The 19,640-nt window shown below is 39.1% G+C and overlaps 2 long non-coding RNA genes across 6 annotated transcripts; one reads left to right on the plus strand and one right to left on the minus strand.

Annotated features, from left to right (window-relative positions):
* Positions 1 to 3,542, minus strand: LOC119317956. Of its 4 annotated transcripts, none has more exons than XR_005153864.1 (4): positions 3,287 to 3,542; positions 1,891 to 2,016; positions 1,203 to 1,480; positions 1 to 525 (listed from the first exon to the last, which is right to left on the minus strand). It is a non-coding gene; the product is annotated as an uncharacterized LOC119317956 (long non-coding RNA). The 4 variants fall into 4 exon arrangements; XR_005153863.1 differs by having other exon boundaries at positions 1,203 to 1,283; positions 1,379 to 2,016; XR_005153862.1 differs by having other exon boundaries at positions 1 to 446; positions 1,203 to 2,016.
* A 1,828-nt stretch (positions 3,543 to 5,370) lies between these two features.
* On the plus strand, positions 5,371 to 7,421 carry LOC119317958. Of its 2 annotated transcripts, XR_005153866.1 has the most exons (4): positions 5,371 to 5,864; positions 5,950 to 6,026; positions 6,962 to 7,030; positions 7,106 to 7,421. It is a non-coding gene; the product is annotated as an uncharacterized LOC119317958 (long non-coding RNA). The 2 variants fall into 2 exon arrangements; XR_005153865.1 differs by having other exon boundaries at positions 5,371 to 6,026.
* Positions 7,422 to 19,640: the final 12,219 nt, after the last annotated feature.

Consider the following 19,640-nt stretch of genomic DNA (forward strand, 5'->3'; position numbering starts at 1 on the left):
TTTCTATCATGCCCATTGAGAATTATAGTGAAAGATGCATTAAAGTGACACTGCAAAAATCCACTAAAATTACACTGTAAATCCACTAAAAAACTGCTAAGATTAAACACTAAGAATTACAGTGTAAAATCCACTAGAATTACACTTTTGCACTAAAAACTGCTAAGATAAAACACTAAGAATTACACTGTAAGGAACATTAAAGAAACCACTGTAAAATCCACTAAAAAGACACTGTAAATCCACTAATAAATCCAAGATGATATGTGTTTTTGGAACTATCTGAAATCCAATTCGTTTCCAGTCATAGTTTTTGGCAACACAGAGTTTAACTAGTGTCACATGTGCTCCGTTTTGTTCCTGTCCCCTGAATGTGTCGATGTGCTTGTCCACCCATTCAAAAAAGAAATCACCGGGGGAATTCCTCCAAGATCCAGAGGGCAAACCTGGAGAAAATCATGGATGCACAGGTAAGAGATCCTCACCTGACAATCTTCTCCACCTCCCTGTGAACAGTTCCCTCTCCTACTTACACGAAACGTGGACATGAAAAACAGAGGAAAAACTAGCATTACATTGCAGGAAATTAAGAAAAGCAGATTAGAAAAGGAGAATGAGGTCATGGGAACAACATTGGCATGAAAAGGCATGATCAAATTCCCCCTTTACACGGTACCGGAAACATAAAACAGGAACTCTACAAAAGATTAATCAAATTACTGTGAGCAGTGATCAATTTAGCAAATTATAGTGACTTTTACAGTACAATTGCAGTAGATTTAAAAATATAATTCACAGTACAGTTACCGCAAATTTACAATGCTAATTTACGGTAGAATTACAATGAAAAGCCATTGTTCCAGTGACAATTACAATGTAATTTACAAATAGGATTACATAGTACTCCCTCTGTAAACTAATATAAGAGTGTTTAGATCACTATTTTAGTATTCTAAATGCTCTTATATTAGTTTACGGAGGGAGTAAATTACTACAAGTTACAATGACATTTTATAGTAGATTTACAGTGTAAAAAACAGTAATCGTCTTAAATCATGCCTGTAAAACTGCATCTCAACTTTTTACACTGTAAACAACTTATAAGTGCAGTGAAAATAGGAAAATAAGTAGAGTACACTTGCTAACAAACACCACTGAGTGCTTTCATTATCTTCGAAAATTTCAGCATCAAGAAGTCATACCAGCAAGATGAAGATGCACTCCTTCATGTAAGATGAAGCCAAAATGACCGACTTAATTCTCTTGCTATTAGACCCCAGTAACTGTCATATGCACACAGTACAAAAATTTAAGTCTTGAGTAGAAAAAAACACCTAGATGTATGGTCCAAATTTCTGAAGCTACGCATTGTACTTACACTCAAAAAAGTACAGAAATCAACATATCTTGAGAGATTACTGAGATAATTTTGTCACATTATAACTTGGTTGTAAATTACTCTGACCTTCCTGTGTAAATACTGAAAATAGATTGGAAATTACAGTACATAGGATAGTAAGTTACAGGGTTAAAAATGTACATTAACTTAGACTGTAATTACATATGTAAATCATTACAATTACAAATAAAATTCAATAAAATTACACAGGGAAATTGAGTGTAAGTACACTAACATTACGGTGTAATTACATAGAATCCAAATGACTTTACAGTGTACATACACTGAAAAATAGACTGGGAATGGGATAGTAAGTTACAGGGTTAATGTACATTAACTTAGACGGTAAGTACACAGGTATTCAGATTAATATAGACTATAAGTTACAGAAGATGAAACAAAACAGTACAAATTCCAGTGTAAATTCCAGTAAGGATTACACTGTAAAAAGACCCACTAAAATACACTAAAGATCCAAAAATAAGAATTACCGTCAATTACACTAAAACCACTGGCGATATCAGTGCAACTTGATTTATGCTGTAAATCCAATTGGATATTACAGCTAATAAGCGGAATTACAGTGAAAACCCACTGAGAATTAGAGAAGAAATCCCCTGCAAATTACAGTGGAAACCAACTGAGAATTACACTTCACCCACTAAGAAAAATACATTGGAATTCCGATGAAGATTACAGTGTAAATCTAAATATAATTGCAGTCTAAATCCACTAAGAAAATACACTGGAATTTTGATGGATATTACAGTGTAAATCCAAACATAATTATAGTGCAAAACCACAAAGAAAATACACTTGAATTCCGATGAAGATTACAGTGCAAATCCAAATATAATTACAGTGTATATCCACTAAGAATTACAGTGTAAATCCAAACATAATTACAGTGCAAAAATCACGAAAATACACTGGAATTCCGATGAAGATTACAGTGCAAATCCAAAAATAATTACAGTGTAAATCCACTAAGAATTACAGTGTAAATCCACTAGGGATTACACTAAGAAATGCAATTTACAATCCACTAAAATTACACCAACAAAAAACCCAGAGTGGAGAAGTACATCAATCTCACATATATATCCCTTACTATTCCTGAATAGTACATCTAACAGAGAAAAACCACATCAAGCCCCCCTGAACATGTACTACTGCCCACTAGAAAACTACATGTACAATTACTACTCCCCCCGAAAAGATGAACATACCAAAGCCCCCCTAATCCAACCTAAGCTTGTTAGATTCAGAAGACCTGAGCCTTAGTACTTGCTAACTGCGGGATTAACACCTACTAGTAGTAACCTTGCTGCACAAAGGATTAACACTGATCCTACATTACAACCAACAAACTCTGAAGGCACTCTACTCTAGCTTTGCTTTGCTAACCCAAAATACATCACAACAACAAAACAGTGACCATGAGATTTTGACGCTGCTACTAGGAGAGCGAGGACAATCAGCAACTGATAACCGCCTACTGTAGAGGCCACTGAAATTGGCTTAACGGCTTGAATGGCTGGAGCAGACCAATTCTGCTACTGGTTTAGGTGGTAAATCAACAAACAAACCTAACAGCATAGGGCTAACAAAACCTACGACCACGAACATGGATTTGAAGACACTGAAACACGAATCAAGTGTGTTCGAACTCAAATACCTAGAGATTCAATCAGCCGGATACAACCAGAGAATAGATCAAATCAGACCGCAAAGTACACATCCTACAATTAGCTGTGAGTACGAGATTCGATCCTAGATTACACCGCAAACTACACGCATCAGACAAAAAAGGATAGATCTAAGAATAAAATCCTACACAGAACTTACAACACACATGAGGATCCAGGCAAAAACGGATGAACATACCGAATCACAAAGACCAGCGAAGTCGCCGAGGCAGAAATAGAGGCCGGGGGTGGGTGCGGCGGTCGAGAGATGCTGCAGACTAACGGCGCGAACAGCGGGGGAGTAGGAGGGGGTGGGCAGCCGGACGGGAGTGAAGCAGCCGGAGGGAGAACGCCGGCCAGCCTAGCGAATCGAGCGGATAGGGAACCACCGAGTCGCCATGAATCTCTCTCTCGACTCTGTTCTGGTTGCCTGTTGGGAATGACAAGGGAACGAGAGGGAGTGGAAGGGAACCTGGTAGATACAGAGGCGAAATGAAAAAAAAAACACAAACACGGGTCGGGCCTCGTGAGCGAGAACGGGTCTCCCCCGGAAATTGAGCGCGCCCGATAAGCCAGCCCGGGTCGTAGCAAGAGATCAGACGAATCTAGGGACACAGATCGGACAGCTCACAAATTGGACGAACGCCAATAATTTTCATCCGGATGAAAATTAGCAGTCCCAAAAAAAAACAAGGTCAGAGCAGTACATGAATAGTAAATTTTTCTATAGACTATAAACTTGTCTTTTTTGTTGAGAGCTACTCAGATGCCTAAATGATCTGAAATTCGAAATGGATCTCACGCATCAAATTATCTAATGTATAATTTTTTAAAAGAAATCTACTACTCCCTCCTTTCCCAAATATAAGTCTTTTTAGAGATTTCAACAAATGACTACATACGAAGGAAAATGAGTGAATCTACACTTTAAAATATGTCTACATACATCAGTATATTGTTTGAAATATCTAGAAAGACTTATATTTAGGAATGGAGAGAGTATTTGCAATGAATTTTTTCTTCAATGCTGATGCAGATGAGTCCAGGCATCGAATCGCTGCACTGACTACACTATATTAGTATATGTTTATGATTACGTCTGGTTTGGACAACAAATACGACATAGGCTACATATTAAATGATGTCCATGCCCCATAATTAAGAAACAAGACATGTATGTATGTTGCGTGTGCACCTTGTGGCCTCGTAGGAACATGTCGGCGCCTCCGCTTCGAATAGCAATTTAGGTTAGGGTTTTTTAGACCTCGCACGTGCGACGCTTGGACGGATGGCGGCGCTTCTTTGATTTTGTCTTCTGAGCTCCGATTCATGTCGTCTCCTTAGAGCGGTGAGGTTAGTGTTTCTCGTCATGTGACGTGATTTGGTTTCAGGTGTTTCCGATCTATGCAAGGATTCAACAATGATGACTACGGCTTCAGGGCGCTGGTCCTTAGGGGCACGTACATGAAGACTTTTAGGTTGTTATCCACAAGGTCAAGCCGGCTTTGATAGGGAAACGGCTACAACGGTGTGTCGACGACTCATTTTGACGGCAGTAGAGGTTGTTGTGGTCTTAGAATCTCGATTTAATTTTTGTATGTATGAGATGTTTTGTTTTTCTGGTGAACTTTAAATATGATTATTTTCGTTAAAAGAAAAACATATATCCATCCTCTACCTGCATACTTTTTTATATCTTTTCAACACTTAAAAGGTGTATTCTTTTTGCCAAATACCCCTATAGGGTTTAGATGTAAGATAGATGGATCCAAAAATCCGCTCTGTGATTCCATATCCATGTCAAATAATCAGGCTCTGTTTGTTTGGTTGCGGGTGTGACATAATCGGTTGTGGGCTAGTTGTAGTGGCAAATATACTGTGGCAAGGTATAGTATCTTCCAGCTTCCCTTTTATTGATATAGTTCTTGGTGGCAATTGCATTATGCTGAATTAACCACACCCATATATTTATCTTCCAAGGGAGTTATGCTTTCCAAAATGTGTTTGACCAAGTGATCAGCTTAGTAAGCTATCAACAAAAAAATTCAATCAATGATAAAATGTGTTTGAAGGGCGTATCAAGTCCGTAATTAAAAATGTGAGCATATGTATGCTCCTCACGGAATATGTTTTATATTTGGTCCAACTTATATGTTGAGATATACAACAATCAAGAACGTCTATATATATAGTAGCACTATTCTGATCCCAAAATAGTTATTTGGATCACGATCAAGGCTCGATGCACTTGTTCCCGAACTCCCCGAACTTGTGCAGGAGAAAAAAAGACACACCACTCTTCCACCACTTCCACCCGATGCCCAACCTCCCCCGATCTCGCTGCCGCCCCCCGCTTCCCCTGCCTTCCGGCGCCGCCGCCCCCCGCTTACCCTGCCACACGGCGCCGCCGCCCCCCGCTTCCCCTGCATCCAGGCGCTGCCGCCCTCCCGCTTCCCCTGCCCCGAGGCGCCGCTGACCCAACCTCCCGCGTGCCACCTGACTTCCTTCCCCCGCCGCCCCTTGCTCCGGTGGGCCTCCCACCGCTACCAACCGGCGTCGGAACCGTCCCTCGCCCTGGATCGCACCGCCGTCACTGCCCACGATGGGGATCGCGCCACAGGCACCGTCCCACGATGGGGATCGAGCCGCAGGCACCGTCCCATGATGGGGATCGCGCCACTGCAACCGCATCGCCCCACCTCCCGTCGTCGGGATCCTGCTGCCGCGCGACAACCACCGGGATCCTCCCACCGTGCGACCTTCCTTCACCTGCCACCGTGAACTTCTTCCACCCTCCACCGTGACCTTCTTCCCTCCCCCGCCTCGATCCTGACATGGCTCCATGTTTCGTTGATGTTGTAGGCGGTCGCTACTCACGCCGCGCGCGTGTGGCGGTGGACGGACGCGATGGTTTCCTTTGACATGAACGACCGCAAAGAGTACGTCACTTCCCAGCCGCCCCCTCTCCCTGTGTCTCCTCCTAGCGTGATTCATGTGTCGTTCGTTGCGAGATTGGGAGGTGTTTGCTCTCTCGCATCCTGTAAATTATTCGTCTCACATTTGGCCCCGTCTGCTGCTCTGGTGTCGAAACCCGTAGGAGATTGAGATGGTTGTTTCGCTTTTAGAGACTACGATTGATCCAATGACGATTTGCGTCTTGGTTGCCATGAATTCTGCTCCATATTTTACAATCCAATGGGTTCACTGTGCAAGTTAACAATACTGGTTTGGTGTGTAGAAGCTTGCTCAAATTCAGTGATGTTCTGTCTCAGGGTTTGCTTAGTGTGAATTATTCGCCGTTGGTATGATGTCGTTGCATTAATGCTTTTGGTCCATTGTGTAAGTGTGGCAAACTATTCTTCTATCATTGCCTCTATGTAGGATTACAACAGTGTGATTTCTCATGTTTCATGTTTGGCAGACAAATATGTTGAAAATCAACTAACAGTTGCGAGTATGACATATGTTCAGAATAAGAACCATTCATGCTATTCGGTGTTTTACTGCTTGGTCATTGGTTGATGTACACATTTTCAGGAAGTTATAATCAGGAGGCAACATCTAATAGTTGCTAAATGCTAAATATAATAGTTGGTGTACAAATTCTTCTACGCTGAATTTTACAGTCTGATGGGTTCACCGTGCTAGTTAACAGTATTGGTTTGGTGTGTTGAATCTCGCCCAAATTCAGCAATGTCTTGTCTCAGGGTTTGTTTAGTTCCATTGGTATGATCGTGATGTCGTTGCATTAATGTTGTTTGTCCACTATTTAAATGTGGCAGACTATTTTTCTACCATTGCCTCCGCGTAGGATTAGAATAGTGTAATTTCTAATGTTCGCTTTCAGGACTTGACTCTTGGTTTTATTGAGAAGGTGGCTCGTCGGATGCTGTTGCCGTGGATGACGATGATCTCGTTCTCGATAGGAGAATGAAGAGACACAGTAAGGCGTTTGTTTTGTGGCTGTCTTTCCGTTGTTGGTGTGTTATGAATTTGATTGATGTTCCGTGGTTTGCAGGGAGAGGGGACGAGGATCATGTGCTCACCGTGCAACACAGCGTCACCTCTTCGCTCCGGAGCGTCGGGATTCTTGCTAGAGAGCATTCAGTGTCGGATTTCCTAATGTGTATTGTCCTTCTTTCATTTGTGGTCCACTGTTTGCTGTTGTTGGTTTACAGGTTTGGAAGGCAGCCATGCTGCTAACCTGACTTTGTGTTGCACAAGAGCTTCACGTCGTCTGAATTCGACGGTGTTACTGCCATGGAGATCGGTGTTGGGACAGGTGATGGCTTGTTATGAAATTTAGTGAATGAGAAAATTGTGTTGTGCTTGTACAACTGTGTAATTTTTTTTATTTTTTATTTGTTTTTGTGAATGTCAAAATGTTGAGTCCGAGAAGTTCAAGTATGTTAGTTTAAACTGTATTATTGAGATGCTCCAACTGGTTGTAGGAGTGCATTGAGAAACAGAGTGAAAAACATCTATAAAATGGAAGTTCAGGAGGATCAAAAAAGAAAAAGAAGAAAGAAAAAGCTCACACTTCCGTCGTTGATATTTACAACGACAAACAAGTAACAAGTTCATGTTTGTCAACCATTGAAGTTCATGTATATGGTAGCTGATGATTGTTGTGTGCACTCAGGGGAGCACAAAAAATGCAGTTGACCGAGGGCCATGGATGTTGAACTTATGTGCAGTTAGTGTGGCGTGTGTCTCAAAAAAAATTGTGTTCAGAAAAACAAAAACAATAAAGAAACAAAAAGAGACAAACCAATGATTTTTGTAGGAAAAATCCTGAGAAGTTCAAATTGTTCAAATATGGAAGCTCAAAATTGTTAAAATAAATCCAAAATTTTCTAGTACTCGCCTCCCACCTCTTTTCTCGCAATATAAAAATATAGAACCTCACTCTTAAAACAAAAAAACTAAGGAATTTCACACACAAACTTATATGAAAAGACCTGGATATGCTTGAAAAAGAAATAAAAACTGAAGTGTTCAACTTAAAAATAAACTCGTGAAATTCCTTATAGCGACAAACACATCGGTTTTATTTTCCACATTTATAAATTAAATACACAAAAATTCAAAATAAAAATGTTGAGAAGTTCACATCAAATTAATGGTGTAGTTCGACATTTAAAACATCTTAGATTTTTTTCATTACTAAATAACGAAAAGTGAGAAGTTCAAAGAAAAAATAGAGCAACTTAAAATTTATAAAAAAAGATGTTCAATGTTTGTAAATAAAAAAGACTAGAAGTTCAAATTTAAATAAGAGACTGATTCAGTATATATTAGAAAACTAGAATTTTTCCGTTACTAAAAGAAATAATCCAAGAAGTCCAAAATACAAAAAATAGAGTAGCTCGACATTTATTAAAAACTTAGATTTCCTTGATAACAAAGAAATAAAATCGTGACGTTCAAATTAAAGTTAATAAAAGTATGAAGTTCAATTTTTAAAAGATGTTGGATGCTTATTTAAAAAACATTTTTTCCAATAATAAAACTTAGAAGTTCAAATTAAAATAACAAAGAAATTCAAAGTTTATAAAAAAATAAAGAAAATCTCGTTACTAAAGAATAAAATGAAGAAGTTCAAAATAAAATAAAAGGAACAACTAAAAATGTTTAAATAGAAATGTCTTGTTTTAAAAAGAAGAAGTTCAAACTAAACTAATGAAGCGGAGCGGTCCTAATTAAAAATTGAAGTTGTTTCATGCTTATAAAAATCTCATATTTCCACCAATACTAAAGATTACAACCAAGAAGTTCAATATTAAAAAACGGATCGGTTTAATGTATATAAAAAGCTCAAGTTTCTCGTTAGTAATGAATAAAACCAATAAGTTCAATTGGAAAAAGTAGAGCAGTTTGATATTTATTTGAACGAATCAAAATTTTCCACTTACTAAAGGACGAACAAGTTTGATGTTTCTAAAAAAACTCCAATTTTCACATTTCTAAAAAACACACAAATTAGTTCAAATAAAAAAGTTAGAGCGGTTCGATGTCTATAAAAAACTCATATTTTTTTGTTACTAAAGCAAAGCAGAAAGAACTTCAAATTCATAAGTGCCAGAAGTTCACGTACTACATGGTGTGTGTTTTCATATGAGAATTGGAATAAAAAATTGAAGTATAAAAATTAGTTGCAAGAAGTTGAGGTGCTCGGCACGGGAAAGTTCAGACCTTTTTCTGAGAGAGGTAATCGGCACGGTGTATCATTTGTGAAACTCCCGATGAAAGGCAGACAAATTACGAACAAAAATACGTGGTAGAAGTTCAAAGTGAAAACAGTGGGAAGTTCAACTACTACACGGAATGCATTTCAGATGAGAATAAAATGAATAAAAAACTAAAAGCCTAAAAGGTTTGTTGCAAGAGGTTCATGCCCTCCTCAAGGTGCAGTTCAAGATCTCTAGTACGAGACGTATGACCTTTAATTACATGTTAAAAACAAGCAAAAAACAATGTTGTTTTTGCCATTGTTAAGACTGGTCTAAAAAGAAATGAATTTTGTAATGATTGTCTAGATGAAAAAGTTGCTCCTATTCATAAGCTTTCCAACGACATGTTATATGGTACATTCTGATAAATGGTTTGAAAGTTCGACGCATACCATTAGAAACACATTTTACCACATTCAAAAATATTTTTTGAACCGTCGCGAGCATGAAAACTGATTAATACGGGAAAGTTGCGTGTTTTCAACAGCTTTCCATCGGTATATCATTTGCTCAATTCCGGAAAGTGGTTTGGGAGTTACAAACAAAAAATAACATGTCAAAAATAGAGTGAAGTTCAAATAGACATGTCCGAGAAGTTCAACTATTTCACGCAGTGCATTTCCATTCACGATGAAGGCAGAAATCATGATATGATCATTTTCTAATTTACTTCAAAAGGGTAGGAATATCATTTGTGTATGTTCAAGTCCTCGGTCGGAGAAAGTTAAAAATATTAATGTGAGAGAGGTTAGTACAAAAGAAAATATCATTTGTGTAACACTAACGAATGGATGAGAAAATTAGAAACAAAAATACGTCACAGAAGTTCAACGTGAAAACAGCAGGAAGTTCAACTACTACGCTAAATGAATTTTAGATGAAAAACTTTTAAAATCGTCGCGAGTATGAAAAGATGATCAACACGGGAAACTTGCATGCTTACAGCAGCTTTCCATCGGTATATCACCTGCTCAGTTCCGGTGAATGGATGGAGAGTTACGAGCAGTGGATGGAGACCTACGAGCAAAAAAATCACGTGAAAAACAGAGTGAAGTTCAGGTACACGCGCCGAGAAGTTCAGGTTCTTCACGCGGTGCATTTTTGAAAAATCTGTTTCACGATAAAGGCAGAACGCATGATCCCGCCGTTTTCGAAATTACTTGAAAACGACTAGGAACCAGAGAAAACCATCAACATGAAAAAGTTTCACATTTTCCATAGCTTTTCAGCGGTATATTATTTGCCCCGTTCCGATAAAGTTTGTAGAAATTACGGCGAAAATACGTTTTTTCCATTTTCGAAACTGACTTAAAACCGTAAAGAATTGGGAGAAACAATACATACCAAAAAGTTTCGCATTTGTTCAAGCTTTCCAAATCCATATCATTTGCTGTATTCGGATGCACGGTTAAAAAATTAGCTCAAAAATACGAACTCGATAGGACTTGGACCATTTTCTAAATTACTCTTAAACCATTCAAAATTAGAAAAAAACTTTCAAGATGAAAAAGTAGCGCATTTTCATAAGCTTTCCAACGCCGTATCATATGCCTCCATTGGATTAGCCATTTAGAAATGACATCGAAAAAATGAACTCAGCTGTTTGGTTTACGAAATTTTACGTTTTTTTCAAATTACTCTTTAACCATAGGGAATTAGAGAAAACTTTCAACATGTGGAAGGAGCGGTTTTGCAGCAGCTTTCCAATGCCATATTATATGCCTCATTCCGATAAACGGTTTAGAAATGCGATCGAAAATACGATTCATGTTTTTTGTGCGAAGAAAAAACGGTTTTCAAAACTGCTCTTAAACCGCTTATATTTTGCCAAAAATTTAAGTTGGGTCATGATATTGGTGTTCATAGCTTTCCAACGGTATATCGCAAGCCCCATTTGGGCAATGTTGGTGGAAGTTCAACCTAGTTCACAGGGAAGTTCAACATACTACTAGCGAGGCAGGTTAGGTTGTGATCAGAATATTATTCTGATCCCGTGATCAGAATAGTGTTTATGTATGTATATATATATATATATATATATATATATATATATATATATATATAGTGACGCCCCCGATTCAATCGTACACTAATCATACACGCAAACGTGCACGATTAAGATCAGGGACTCACGGGAAGATATCACAACACAACTCTACAAATAAAATAAGTCATACACGCATCATATTACAAGCCAGGGGCCTCGAGGGCTCGAATACAAGAGCTCTATCATAGACGAGTCAGCGGAAGCAATAATATCTGAGTACAGACATAAGTAAACAAGTTTGCCTTAAGAAGGCTAGCACAAACTGGGATACATATCGAAAGAGGCGCAGGCCTCCTCCCTGGGATCCTCCTAAACTACTCCTGGTCATCATGAGCGGGCTGCACGTAGTAGTAGGCACCTCCCAAGTAGTAGTAGTCGTCATCGACAGTGGCGTCTGGCTCCTGGACTCCAACGTCTGGTCGCAACAATCGGGGATAGGAAAGGGGGAAAGGGGGAAGCAAAGCAACCGTGAGTACTCATCCAAAGTACTCGCAAGCAAGGAGCTACACTACATATGTATGCATTGGTATCAAAATGGAAAAAAGGGGTAACATACATGGACCGAACTGCAGAATGCCAGAATAAGAGGGGGATAGCTAGTCCTATCGAAGATTACGCTTCTGGTAACCTCCATCTTGCAGCAGAAGAAGAGGGTAGAAGGTAAGTTCACCAAGTATCATCGCATAGCATAATCCTAACCGATGATCCTCCCCTCGTCGCCCTGTGAGAGAGCGATCACTGGTTGTATCTGGCACTTGGAAGGGTGTGTTTTATTAAGTATCTGGTTCTAGTTGTCATAAGGTCAAGGTACAACTCCAAGTTGTCCTGTTACCGAAGATCACGGCTATTCGAATAGATTAACTTCCCTGCAGGGGTGCACCACATTTCCCAACACCCTCGATCCCCTTTGTCCGGACACATTTGTCTGGGTCATGCCCGGCCTCGGAAGATCAACACGTCGCAGCCCTACCTAAGCACAATAGAGAGGTCAGCACGCCGGTCTAAATCCTATGGCGCAGGGGTCTGGGCCCATCACCCATTGCACACCTGCACGTTGCGTATGCGGCCGGTGAGCAAACCTAGCCTCCCTTATACAAGAGCAGGCGTTCCAGTCCAACCCGGCGTGTGATAACCCACAAGTATAGGGGATCGCAACAGCTTTCGAGTGTAGAATATTAAACCCAAATTTATTGATTCGACACAAGGGGAGCCAAAGAATATTCTCAAGTATTAGCAGCTGAGTTGTCAATTCAACCACACCTGGAAACTTAGTATCTGCAGCAAAGTGTTTAGTAGCAAAGTAATATGATAGTGATGGTAGCGATAACAAAAGAGTAATGAAAGCAAAGTAATGTTTTTGGTATTTTGTAGTGATTGTAACAATAGCAACAGGAAAGTAAATAAGGTAAACTAGTATATGGAAAGCTCGTAGGCATTGGATCAATGATGGATAATTATGCCGGATGCGGTTCATCATGTAACAGTCATAACATAGGGTGACACAGAACTAGCTCTAATTCGTCAATGTAATGTAGGCATGTATTTCGAATATAGTCATACGTGCTTATGGAAAAGAACTTGCATGACATCTTTTGTCCTACCCTCCCGTGGCAGCGGGGTCCTAATGGAAACTAAGGGATATTAAGGCCTCCTTTTAATAGAGAACCGGAACAAAGCATTAGCACATAGTGAATACATGAACTCCTCAAACTACGGTCATCACCGGTAAGTATCACGATTATTGTCACTTCAGGGTTAACGGATCTTAACACATAATAGGTGACTATAGACTTGCAAGATAGGATCTAGAACTCTCATATATTGATGAAAACATAATAGGTTCAGATCTGAAATCATGGCACTCGGGCCCTAGTGACAAGCATTAAGCATAGCAAAGTCATAGCAACATTAATCTCAGAACATAGTGGATACTAGGGATCAAATCCTAACAAAACTAACTCGATTACATGGTGAATCTCATCCAACTCATCACCGTCCAGCAAGCCTACGATGGAATTACTCACGCACGGCGGTGAGCATCATGAAATTGGTGGTGGAGGATGGTTGATGATGATGACAGCGACGAATCCCCCTCTCCGGAGCCCCGAACGGACTCCAGATCAGCCCTCCCAAGAGGTTTTAGGGCTTGGCGGCGGCTCCATATCGTAAAACGTGATGATTCTTCTCCTTTATTTTTTTTCTCCTCGAAAGCAGTTATATAGAGTTGGAGTTGGAGTCATGGGGTCTCCAGGGGGCCCACGAGGTAGGGGGCGTGCCCTAGGGGGGGGCACCCTCGTGAGAAGGGTGTGGGCCCCCTGGTCTTCATCTTTGGTGAGGATTTTTTATTATTTATTGTAAGATATCCCGCGGAGTTTCAGGTCATTCCGAGAACTTTTGTTTTCTACACATAAAACAACATCATGGCATTTCTGTTGAAAACAACGTCAGTCTGGGTTAGTTCCATTCAAATCATACAAGTTAGAGTCCAAAACAAGGGCAAAAGTGTTTGGAAAAGTAGATACGTTGGAGACGTATCAACTCCCCCAAGCTTAAACCCTTGCTTGTCCTCAAGCAATTCAGTTGACAAACTGAAAGAAATAAATAAAAACTTTTACAAACTCTGTTTGCTCTTGTTGTTATAAATATGTCAAGCTAGCATTCAAGTTTTCAGCAAAGATTATAACTAACCATATTTGCAATAATTCTCAGGTCTCATGATTACTCATATTAATAACATAATCAACTAGCAAGCCATAATAATAAATCTCGGATGACAACACTTTCTCAAAACAATCATAATATGATATAACAAGATGGTATCTCGCTAGCCCTTTCTGAGACCGCAAAACATAAATGCAGAGCACCTTTAAAGATCAAGGACTGACTAGACATTGTAATTCATGGTAAAAGATATCCAACCATAGTCACACCCAATATAAATTAACAATAATGAATGCAAATGACAGCGGTGCTCTCCAACTGGTGCTTTTTAATAAGAGGGTGATGACTCAACATAAAAGTAAATAGATAGGCCCTTCGCAGAGGGAAGCAGGGATTTGTAGAGGTGCCATAGCTCGGTTTTAAAATAGACGTGAATAACATTTTGAGCGGTATACTTTCATTGTCAACATAACAACCAAGAGATGGCGATATCTTCCATGCTACACACATTATAGGCGGTTCCCAAATAGAATGGTAAAGTTTATACTCCCCCTCCACCAACAAACATCAATCCATGGCTTGCTCGAAACAACGAGTGCCTCCAACATACATCAGGTCCCATGGGGAGTTTTGTTTGCAATTATTTTGATTTAGTTTGCATAAAGCATGGGACTGGGCATCCCGGTGACCAGCCCTTTATCTCGTGAGTGAGGAGCGGAGTCCACTCCTCTTGAGAATAACCCGCCTAACACGGAAGATACGGACAACCCTAGTTGATACATGAGCTATTCAAGCATACAAAACAGGATGATTATTTGAAGGTTTAGAGTTTGGCACATACAAATTTACTTGGAACGGCAAGTAGATACCGCATATAGGAAGGTATAGTGGACTCATCTGGAATAACTTTGGGGTTTAAGGAGTTTGGATGCACAAGCAGTATTCCCGCTTAGTACAAGTGAAGGCTAGCAAAAGACTGGGAAGCGACCAACTAGAGAGCGACAACAGCCATGTACATGCATTAAAATTAATAAACATTGGATGCAAGCATGAGTAGGATATAATCCACTATGAACATAAATGTCGTGAAGGCTATGTTCATTTGTTTCAACTACATGCGTGAACATGTGCCAAGTCAAGTCACTTAAATCATTCAGAGGAGGATACCACCCTATCATACCACATCATAACCATTTTAATAGCATGTTGGCACGCAAGGTAAACCATTATAACTCATAGCTAATCAAGCATGGCACAAGAAACTATGATCTCTAATTGTCATTGCAAACATGTTTATTCATAACAAGCTGAATCAAGAACGATGAACTCATCATATTTACAAAAACAAAAGAGGTCGAGTTCGTACCAACTTTTCTCATCTCATTCAGTCAATCATATATCATCATAATTGCCTTTCACTTGCACGACTGAACGATGTGAATAATAATAAGAGTGCACGTGCATTGGACTAAGCTGGAATCTGCGAGCATTCAATAAACAGGAGAAGACAAGGCAATATGAGATTTTCTGTCAGATAAACAATAATGCATATAAGAGCCACTTCAACAATTTAATCATGGTCTTCTCCTACTGACCCCCAAAGAAAAGAAAAGAAATAAAACTATTTACACGGGAAAGCTCCCAACAAGCAAAAGAAGAACGAGAAATATTTTTGGGTTTTCTTTTTAATTACTACTACAAGCATGGAAAGTAAATTAATTAAAAGCTATAACTATTTTTTTGGTTTTTCTTAAGGTTTATCAAACACACAAGAATAAAGCATAAAAGAAAATAAACTAGCATGTATGATACAATGAAAAAGTATGAGCACCGACATCTGGCAATGAGTGTGTGTGAACATAAATGTAATGTCGGTGAGAAATACGTACTCCCCCAAGCTTAGGCTTTTGGCCTAAGTTGGTCTATGGCCACGGCTGGCCTGGCTGATATCCCATAATAGTTGTTGGGGTCGTACTGCAATGAGGAAGAATAAGGCTCAGATTGCCACTGGCTGGCAATCATCTCCGGATCCCACTAATAGTTAGATTGTCGTGAAGGATCAAACTGTGGTTCCGGTTCTGGCTCCTCGGCTGGTGCAGGGTTCCGGTAGGCGTGGATAGCCATCAACGGAACAAGGTACTTGCCTACAGTCAAATCAAACAAAGCAGGAGCAGGCAAGGTAATGGTCTCATGATGATGTTTATTAAAGAACAATTGATATTTAAGCTCTCCTGCCCTATTCTTTATAATAAAATCATGTGCCACCATACTTTTATAATCTAAATAAACACGAGGCATCACTTTTTCTTCCTTCTCAGCATGCCTAATAGGAATGTTAAAATGTGCAGCTAGGCGTGTAGCATAGATGCCTCTAAAGATGGGACCCTTAGTATGGTTCATACTTAACCGTCTAGCAATAATGCCGCCCATACTAAAAGTGTTATCACTGTATAAACCTTGGAGCAAAATAATAATATCAGGGATACTAAGGTTTCCACAGTTTCCGCGACCAATTAAGCAACGACTAGCAAATAATGCAAAGTAACGTAAGACAGGAAATGTATGCTAGTGATTCATGCATCGGAAACCTTCCTAGTTTCCCCTATAGTGATAGTATTAATAAATCCCTCCAGATCATCATGATGTGGTTCTTCTGTCTTGCCCCCAAAAGGGACTAAACAAATCCGACAGAAATCATAAAGTGACATCTCCTTATGCTCATCATATAAATGAAACTCCACCGTAGGTGGTGAGTTCCTAGAATGAAAATGAAAATTTTGCACAAAGGTATTTCTGAGCAAGAGATACTGATCACATTGGTCATGGAGGAAAGCGGTGAGGCCTCTACGGTGCGCGGTAAATTATACTTACGCTTCGGCGCCTTTTCCTTCAAGCTTTGGCTCGATGAGCCCCTCAATAATCTCCTCATCATTTTTTGAAAAATTCTGAAATTTTTAGTAACTTCAAAATAAAAGTAAACCAAACTCAATAATATTGATAGCAACTACTCCTACAAGTGCCTAGGGCCTATATCATGCATCAAAACTACTTTTGACCATATAAATTTGACATGCAAGCTCAAGAACAGGGTCACCTAAGCAACACAAATTTGCAATGAATAAAGCACTAGAACAAAAACTAATTCGACCAATGAAGGAGTCACATACCAAGGAACAATCTCCCCAAGCAGTTTTGTGAGAGGTGCTTTGAGCAAGGAGATTGAAAATGGGAGCAAAACGAGTTTGGACTCGGGTTTGAGTTGGTTTTTCATGTTTGGGGGATGAAGATGAAGTGTGTGGCTGAAAGAATAAGTGGAGGAGGGCCGTCGTGGGCCCACGAGACAGGGGGCGCCCTAGGGGGGTGGGCGCGCCCTCCACCCTTGTGGCAATGTGGTTGGCCCCCTGGTGTGATCTTTGTTCCATAAATCCTCAAATATTCTATAAAAAATCATATTTAATTTTCAGGGCATTTGAAGAACTTTTATTTTCGAGGTATTTTTATATTGCACGGATAATCAGATAAGAGACAGAAAATTATTTATTTTTATTTTATTTCAACTAAAGAATAGAAAGTATAGAGAGGGTACAGAAGGTTGTGCTTCTAGTTTCATCCATCTCATGCTCGTCAAAAGGAATCCACTAACAAGGTTGATCAAGTCTTGTTAACAAACTCATTCCGATTAACATGAAACCGGAGAAATTTCGAATAACACTAGGTTACCTCAACGGGGATATGCACATCCAATAATAAGTATATCATATTTCTTCTTGACAGTAGGGAGAGGAAATTCAAAACCTCCAAATATAATCGATGAAATTTTTCCGATAGAATTGATACTATGAACTTGAGGTTGTTTCGTCGGAAAGTGTACCGTAAGCTCATTACCATTAACATGAAAAGTGACATTGCCTTTGTTGCAATCAATAACAGCCCCTGCAGTATTAAGAAAAGGTCTTCCAAGAATAATAGACATACTATCGTCCTCGGGAATATCAAGAATAACAAAGTCCGTTAAAATAGTAACGTTTGCGACCACAACAGGCACATCCTCACAAATACCGACAGGTATAGCAGTTGATTTATCGACCATTTGCAAAGATATTTTAGTAGGTGTCAACTTATTAAAATCAAGTCTACGATATAAAGAGAGAGGCATAACACTAACACCGGCTCCAAGATCACATAAAGTAGTTTTAACATAGTTTCTTTTAATGGAGCATGGTATAGTAGGTACTCCTGGATCTCCAAGTTTCTTTGGTATTCCACCCTTAAAAGTATAATTAGCAAGCATGGTGGAAATTTCAGCTTCCGGTATCTTTCTTTTATTTGTAGTTATATCTTTCATGTACTTAGCATAAGGATTGGTTTTGAGTATATCAGTTAATCGCATACGTAAAAAGATAGGTCTAATCATTTCAGCAAAGCGCTCAAAATCCTCATCATCCTTTTTCTTGGATGGTTTGGGAGGAAAAGGCATGGGTTTCTGAACCCAAGGCTCTCTTTCCTTACCATGTTTCCTAGCAACAAAGTATTTCTTATCATAACGTTGATTCTTTGATTGTGGGTTATCAAGATCAACAGCAGGTTCAATTTCTACATCATTATCATTACGAGGTTGAGCATCATTATGAACATCATCATTAACATTACCACTAGTTTCAGGTTCATTACCAGATTGTGTTTCAGCATCAGAAATAGAAATATCATTTAGATTCTCACGTGTTTCAACAATAGGATCACTAGAAGCATGCAAAGTCCTATCATTTTTCCTTTTCTTCTTTTTAGAAGAACTAGGTGCATCAATATTATTTCGCTAAGAATCTTGCTCAATTCTCTTAGGGTGGCCTTTAGGATACAAAGGTTCCTGAGTCATTCTACCAATTCTAGTAGCCACTTTAACAGCATAATTATTTTTCTTACTATTCATCTCATTGAGCAATTCTTTTTGAGCTTTAAGTACTTGTTCTAGTTGAGTGGTAACCATAGAAGCATGTTCGCTAACAAGTTTAAGTTCACCTCTAATATTAGCCATATAATCACCCAAGTATTTAATCATATCATCATCTTGTTTTAATTGTCTACCAAAATAAGCATTGAAGTCTTCTTGCTTAAACATAAAATTATCAAACTCATCCAAGCATTGACTAGCAATTTTAGCAGGAGGGATTTCAACTTTATCATATCCATAGAGAGAATTTACCTTTACTACCTGTGTTGGGTTATCGGGGTCTGGAGGTTCTTCAATAAATAAAGGATTAAGATCATATGTTTCTTCAACAGGCAGTAAATTAAGACCATGTATTTCTTCAATAGGAGGTAAATTCTTAACATCTTCAGCTTTAATACCTTTTTCTTTCATAGATTTCTTTGCCTCTTGCATATCTTCGGGACTAAGAAATAGAATACCTCTCTTCTTTGGAGTTGGTTTAGGAATAGGATCATTAATTGGAGCAGGAGCTGGCTCAGGAGGTGCCCAATTATTTTCATTTGTCAACATATTATTCAATAAGATTTCAGCTTCATCCGGTGTTCTTTCCCTGAAAAGAGAACCAACACAACTATCCAGGTAATCTCTGGAAGCATCGGTTAGTCCATTATAAAAGATATCAAGT

Source organism: Triticum dicoccoides, chromosome 6A (genome assembly GCF_002162155.2).
Source record: "Triticum dicoccoides isolate Atlit2015 ecotype Zavitan chromosome 6A, WEW_v2.0, whole genome shotgun sequence".
NCBI lineage: Eukaryota > Viridiplantae > Streptophyta > Magnoliopsida > Poales > Poaceae > Triticum > Triticum dicoccoides.